The following is a 7112-nucleotide window of genomic DNA, read 5'->3' as shown; positions in this document are numbered from 1 at the left end:
CACCATTCATGTATGGATTAGTTCCCCCGCCTTTACTGTGATATTCATTCTGCCACCAGGCTTAAGTTTTCCCTGAAAATGAAGGTGTTATGTGTTTCCTCTTTCCATTGCGACATGACGTGGTTCAAAACTAGCGTTCTTCAATAGTAAGCAACAAAACCTGCCGACTTAAAACAACTGGGTGTATTCTCTGCTTCTTTACAGCTGTCTTTTGCTTCAGACAATGGCCGGGCTGTACCTTTTGTACTACCTACCAACATTTAATTTATTTGTAGGGCTAGTTATGCTAATTAAAATGCTTCAAACATGTTCTTGTATTTATGTCATAGCTTCTTGACAAGCCACAGGAGGATGAAATCAGTTCATACAGCCAGAAATTAGAAAGAACATCTTTTTCTTGATTATTGTATTTTAAAGTTTAAAGGTCCCATATTATGAAAAACATGTTTTCCCTGGTCTCTTCATATATACACTGGTCCTCCCTGAACTCCCTGAATGAGGAAAGCAAGTGATTCCTGCATGGTCTCTGCAGCCCACCCACTGGTATAACAGCGCTCCTCCAGGCTGATCAGATTCAGCTCCTTTCGTTACGTAATGAAAGGAGTCATTTACACATGCCAGCCTCCTCTGCGCGGTGATAGGAGATATCTGAGAGGGGGGCGTTCATCCTCGAGGTGAAGTTTGGTGTGTCCAGTGGTAAGACAGCAGTGTTTCGCAATGTCGTCGCTCAGAGTAAGACACGCAAATTACTCTGTTGTTGGTTGTAAAAATCAGCATCAGTGCCTATATTCTGTCCCAGCTACAGAACAACAGAAGAGACAGTGGTTGCTTTTCATTTTTAACAACAATGTCCCGGCTGCGGTTCATGTTAGCTTGTACGTGTGTGCTAATCACTTCACATCGGACTGCTTCAGTAACGAGGGTCAGTACAAAGCAAACATGAGCTTACTGGAGACAGAGACGATGCGAACAGTGTCCAAGAGTTTGGAGACAAACACAGCTTTTGCTAGCCGTTAGCCACATGGTAGTAACTGTAACAACACATAGAACAAACTACAATTCTGAAACATCCTGCTGCAGCCGCAGAGTCTGTACTTCTTCAGGAGTCTCTCCTTCTGGGTCCCATTCTGGGTCAAACTGGTATGGTTGGGCAAAAGCATCTCCGTGAGCCATATATATATATATATATATATATATAGATATATATATAGATATAGATGTGTGTATATATATATATATATCTATATATATATATATATATATATCTATATACACTATATTACCAAAAGTATTCGCTCACCCATTCAAATGATCAGAATCAGGTGTTCTAATCACTTGGCCTGGCCCCAGGTGTATAAATTCAAGCACTCAGGCATGCAGACTGTGAAACAAGACATTTGTGAAAGAATGGGCCGCTCTCAGGACCTCAGTGAATTCCAGCGTGGAACTGTCATAGGATGCCACTTGTGCAACAAATCCAGTCGTGAAATTTCCTCGCTCCTAAATATTCCACAGTCAACTGTCAGCTCTATTATAACAAAATGGAAGCGTTTGGGAACAACAGCAACTCAGCCACGAAGTGGTAGGCCACGTAAAGTGACGGAGAGGGGTCAGCGGATGCTGAAGCGCATAGTGCAAAGAGGTCGCCGACTTTCTGCACAGTCAATTGCTAGAGAGCTACAAACTTCATGTGACCTTCAGATTAGCCCAAGTACAGTACGCAGAGAGCTTCATGGAATGGGTTTCCATGGCCGAGCAGCTGCAGCCAAGCCACACATCACCAAGTGCAATGCAAGGCGTCGGATGCAATGGTGTAAAGCACGCCGTCACTGGCCTCTAGAGCAGTGGAGACGCGTTCTCTGGAGTGATGAATCACGCTTTTCCATCTGGCAATCTGATGGACGAGTCTGGGTTTGGAGGTTGCCAGGAGAACGGTACATTTCAGATTGCATTGTGCCAACTGTGAAATTTGGTGGAGGAGGAATTATGGTATGGGGTTGTTTTTCAGGAGCTGGGCTTGGCCCCTTAGTTCCAGTGAAAGGAACATTGAATGCTTCAGGATACCAAAACATTTTGGACAATTCCATGCTCCCAACCTTGTGGGAACAGTTTGGAGCGGGCCCCTTCCTCTTCCAACATGACTGTGCACCAGTGCACAAAGCAAGGTCCATAAAGACGTGGATGACAGAGTCTGGTGTGGATGAACTTGACTGGCCTGCACAGAGTCCTGACCTGAACCCGATAGAACACCTTTGGGATGAATTAGAGCGGAGACTGAGAGCCAGGCCTTCTCGACCAACATCAGTGTGTGACCTCACCAATGCGCTTTTGGAAGAATGGTCAAAAATTCCTATAAACACTCTCCTCAACCTTGTGGACAGTCTTCCCAGAAGAGTTGAAGCTGTAATAGCTGCAAAAGGTGGACCGACATCATATTGAATTCTATGAGTTAGGAATGGGATGGCACTTCAGTTCATAGAATGAGTAAAGGCAGGTGAGCGAATACTTTTGGTAATATAGTGTATATATATATATATATATATATATATATTATTCACCATAACATTAGCGGATGCTACCGCTAGCGTTAGAGGCGACGTCTTCCTGAGAGGGAAGCATAGCAGGAAAGTAGGCGTTGACAGACAGTGCTCATTAGCATTTAAAGGTGCAGGCACAGAAACAGACTGCTCTGAACAGAGCTCTGTAGAGCAACTTCTAGACAGCTGAGATTCAGGACCATGGATGGGTTTGGGACAGTGTATATTAAACACAGCGTTGTTGGACCTCTGACAGCTGTGTGAAATTGATGAAAAACAGTATAATATTGGACCTTTAATTGAATAATAGATGATTGAATCTGTCAGCTGGGGTTAAAAAACATTAAAATCACCATTCATCGAGGCTTTCAAAAATGAAGGAACGTGTTGGTCAGTGGTGCTGCCTGGCCTGTGAATCTGTTTTAAAGCCCCTTGAGAAATGTAATAACTTGCTGATCAAGCCTGGAGAGACAAAACTTAAAAGAATGGGCCGCCTCTTCTGAAAAATAAAATAAGCAGGAGACGACTCGCTCCCTCTGTAGAAGGCTGAAAGCTCATTTTAACCTAAGTTTCGGGTGATTAAACACAAATGAAAACATGGTTATGAATATTATATTCCATTACTCACTCCAACACACTGGACCTTTAATTTCTGTGTAGTCTTGATGTCTGAGGGATGATTGTGCGCTGGCGTCTGTCATGATCGTTTCTCTACTTTCGAAATATTAAGCGTAAGGCGACGGATCTCTGAAGCAACATGCTCCTTGTGCCTTTTGTTCCTCTGCTTTGTTTTCTGTCTCTCGGTTTCCTCTTTGCCCTCCCGGCTGAATACAACAACACCACCTCCCCTCCACCCGCCTGGTCTGCCTCTGCCTCGCCTACACGCCAGGTACGTAATGCAATCCAAGCTGAAGGCAATGAATATACTTTAGGGGGTGTTTGTGTTTGTTTGTTTCTTTCTTTCTTACTTCTATCTCAACAAAGCGCTTAAACGTGAATCAAGACTTCAAACGGACATGAATACGTCCAGGTTTTCCCGACAGGTTGGCGGCGGCTGTTTGCCTTTGTTGGGGCCATTTGTTCGTGCAGGAGGTGGGGAAATGTGGAAATCAAACCTAAAAGACGTGTTCAATATGCCCGCTGTCTGTGCTGGCTCGTGTTATTGTGTGTTTGTGTGCGTGCCTGTGAAAGTTGATGCTTGAAGTGTGTCCAAGCTTTTCTTGCTTCATTAACTCACTACAAGTAAGACATGGCAGAGATCCAGCCCCTCTGCCTCCCTCTCTGCTGTCTCTGCTCTGTTTTGTGATTGCAGTCGCTCGTCGCCGTGCCAAGGCATGCTGGGAGCGAACGGAGGAAATCTGTTGGGGCTGTGGGATGCCCGACTTGGCTCGTGGCCCCCCGAACCTCGGGACGGCCGGGGCATCTCTCGCTCTCCCTCCATTGACTTGTCGTGCTCTGCTGCGTGTCCACCAAGATGGCCGCTTAACTTCGTGGGGCTCCTGGCATGCCCACCCTGTTCGCCCCCCGTTTCCTGCGGTGGCGTCTGCGTTTCCTCTGCGCCTGTTTTTCGCTTTCGTTGGGGTGTTGGGTCTAACATGGCCGTTCGTCCATGTGTGTCTGAAGTGTGTATGTGTGTGTTTGCAGAGGGGCAATGCTGCAGACAGACAGACAGTGGCAGACTGGTAGATAGGCGACAAAAGATGCAGAAAATGTGAGTAACAAAACCGAGTCACGTGCACGAAACCGACAGACGGACACATCCAGGCGGACAGACAGTCAGACAGTCAGGTAATCACACAGACAGAACAATAAACTGCAGATTAAAGTGTGACAGAACACCGGGACACTGACCCGGCGTAACACAAAGACACATTAGTAAAACGTGAGACAGACAGATGCAGATGGCACACAGATGCACAGACAGACACACAGACAAAGATCGAGGCAGACAGAAGGACAGACAGACAGACAGACAGACAGACAGACAGGTGGACCCAGTAGTAGCAATCAAGAGCAGCATCCCTCCTGCTCTCCCTGTGTGGTGAGGATCAGAAACGAGGTACGCTTTGTCAGATTTGTCTCCTTTATTTCTCTGTCGTCCCGTCGCCCGCTGCGCTTTGTTTCTTCCCCTCTGCTTATTTCAGCTTCTTTCTCTTTTCTCTGTTTTGTCTTTCTTTCTTTTTTTTTGTCTGTATGCGTGCGTGCGTGTGTGTATGTGTGTGTCTGGGTTTCCTTCCCTCCTTTGTGCCCGTGATGTGTGCCGATGTCTGAGGGCGCTGTGCCAATGCTGCCTGATGAAGACTAAGCTGTGTGTTCTCTTGTGTGTGTGTGTGTGTGTGTGTGTGTGTGTGTGTGTGTGTGTGTGTGTGTGTGTGTGTGTCGCGGTGTATGCAGATTGGCTTGTTTGGGGCCGGTGGCAGCTGCAAACACTTGTTTGTGGTGTTACATCCATGTGGTGGTGTAGAAAAAGGAGCCGCCGCCGCTGCCAATCTGCCCCATCGAGATAACTGAGTCTTACTTTATGATTTGATGTTCTGAGAAAAGAAATCCTTCAATTCAAAGTGCTTTTTATGTAAGAGGGAATACAAAGTGTAGCAGACGTTTAGCTGCAAACAAAAGGGGGGGAAACATGCAACGTCCAATCAGCAAAAGGGAAATGAGATGAATAATCCATCACTTTCGATGCTGGTACATTCAAGGTCACTGCAGTTGATAATATCATAAGTTGTCATGTTTACTTCTTGTTTTCCTCCTTAAACTGAGTTTCTTCACATAGTCCATCCTCAGCAGGCTGGATGTTGCAGCGTCTTTACCAAATGAGCCATCAAAAAAATAATTCTGAGAGCAGCCCATGCTCTGAAAAGCAAAATCGCATAATGTACCTTTAAAGAGTGAGATAAATAGAGACCAGATACAAAGTGTGTTTCATCAGACTCCCCAGAACAATTAGCACCACCGCCACCCTGAATGTGACAAAATTACAAGCAAAAAAAAGAAAAAACAATTGGTGGAAGGGGGGATTGAGTGCATTGCCAATCAGAACTAATGCACACACACTCATTAAAATTGGTCAATCGAAATCAGTTACAGGAAAATAGCACTGACACGTGCAATGTGATGTAAATACTATCCCTCAGTACAAAATACGTTGGTTAGTTTTTTTTTTGTTTTCCTCCTCAACCATCTACCACTAGAAATTATTTTGAGACCCACGAGGGGGTCCCGACCCCAGGTTGAGAAGCAGTGGTGTAAAATGTAGAGAAATGTAGTCAAACGACATGCAAAAGATATTTAATCCTTCACGTGAGTAAAATATATATATCTCAGTATTACTGATGCAATGATATGTAAAAGAGCTACATATAAAGCTATGAAAATATTTCACATTTAACCTGTAGCCTGTAAATGCTACTGTAATATAAATGTAGTGGATTAAAAGGAACAATATTTTCATCTGAATGTCATTAAGCAGAAATGGAAATGGAATCCACATGACGTACAAGTGCTTTATTAGGTTCTTAAAGGAAACGTTTTCCCAAATATGAAAATTCAGTGGTTGTCCACTCTGCCGATGGGAAGTCAGGTGATATTTCGTACATTTCTGGAGCTTCACAGCAAAGTAGCGTTGCAGCATTCTCCAGAACATGTGAAGTCAATGGGGACTTGTTCGAAAAACTGAGAATTAAAAAGATTAATAAAAAAATGGCTCCAGACATCTCATCCAGAGTCTTCAGAAGACCAGAGATCCAAATGTGATTTGAAAAGACATTATTTACACCTTTTTGACCCCTTCAGACAAGGTGCATGCTAATGACTTGTGCGTCACAGCTACAGGGAAACTTTTATCTTCACAAAGGGGATACAACGCTACTTTTTGGATGGATTTGGGGTCTAGGCCTTTTCGGGAGACCTGGAATACACCAGACAAACTGCAAGGAACCATTTTATGTGTTTTCAGTTGTTTTTTTAAACATGTTTTAAAACATGTCCCTATATACTAGAGAACAAGTTGAAGTTCGGCAACAGGTGCAGCTTATTTCATATTTATTTTGTTGCTGACTGCAGTTCAACTAACTAGTTACTGATTGTGTTAGAGAGAAAAAACAAATAAGCAGCCAATTAAAGGATGACTAGTATGTGTGAAGGTCAGAGGTCAGCTGCCACTAAACGTCATGTAGATCATTGCGCCTCACTCAAGGACTCAAACCCATCGAGCTACAGGAGGCGACAGGGTGGTCTTTATTTAGCTGTGGCATGACCCCGCTGTCAGAACCAGTGAGGAGAAGCTGTTCCTCTGTCAGCCACCACTGCCACTAACACTGGGTTTAACACCCTCTACTGGAGAAATGGCATAATACAAGTTGCAACTGATCCAACATTTGCATCAAAGCTGAAGTCCAAATTAAAATCCACAAGACCAAAGTCACAGTTCAATGACTTTGTTGTCTTCGATTGGATTTTTATTGTGCAGACAGGCTGAAGTACACTACCAAGCGAAACAAAACAAAACGCAACACACAGACACTGTAGCTGCTGCTGCTGTGGGTGATCTGTGAGGTCAGACTGTTGTCACAC

The sequence above is a fragment of the Acanthopagrus latus genome, chromosome 23, assembly GCF_904848185.1.
Source record: "Acanthopagrus latus isolate v.2019 chromosome 23, fAcaLat1.1, whole genome shotgun sequence".
Classification (NCBI taxonomy): Eukaryota; Metazoa; Chordata; class Actinopteri; order Spariformes; family Sparidae; genus Acanthopagrus; species Acanthopagrus latus.
This window is presented reverse-complemented; position numbering follows the sequence as displayed.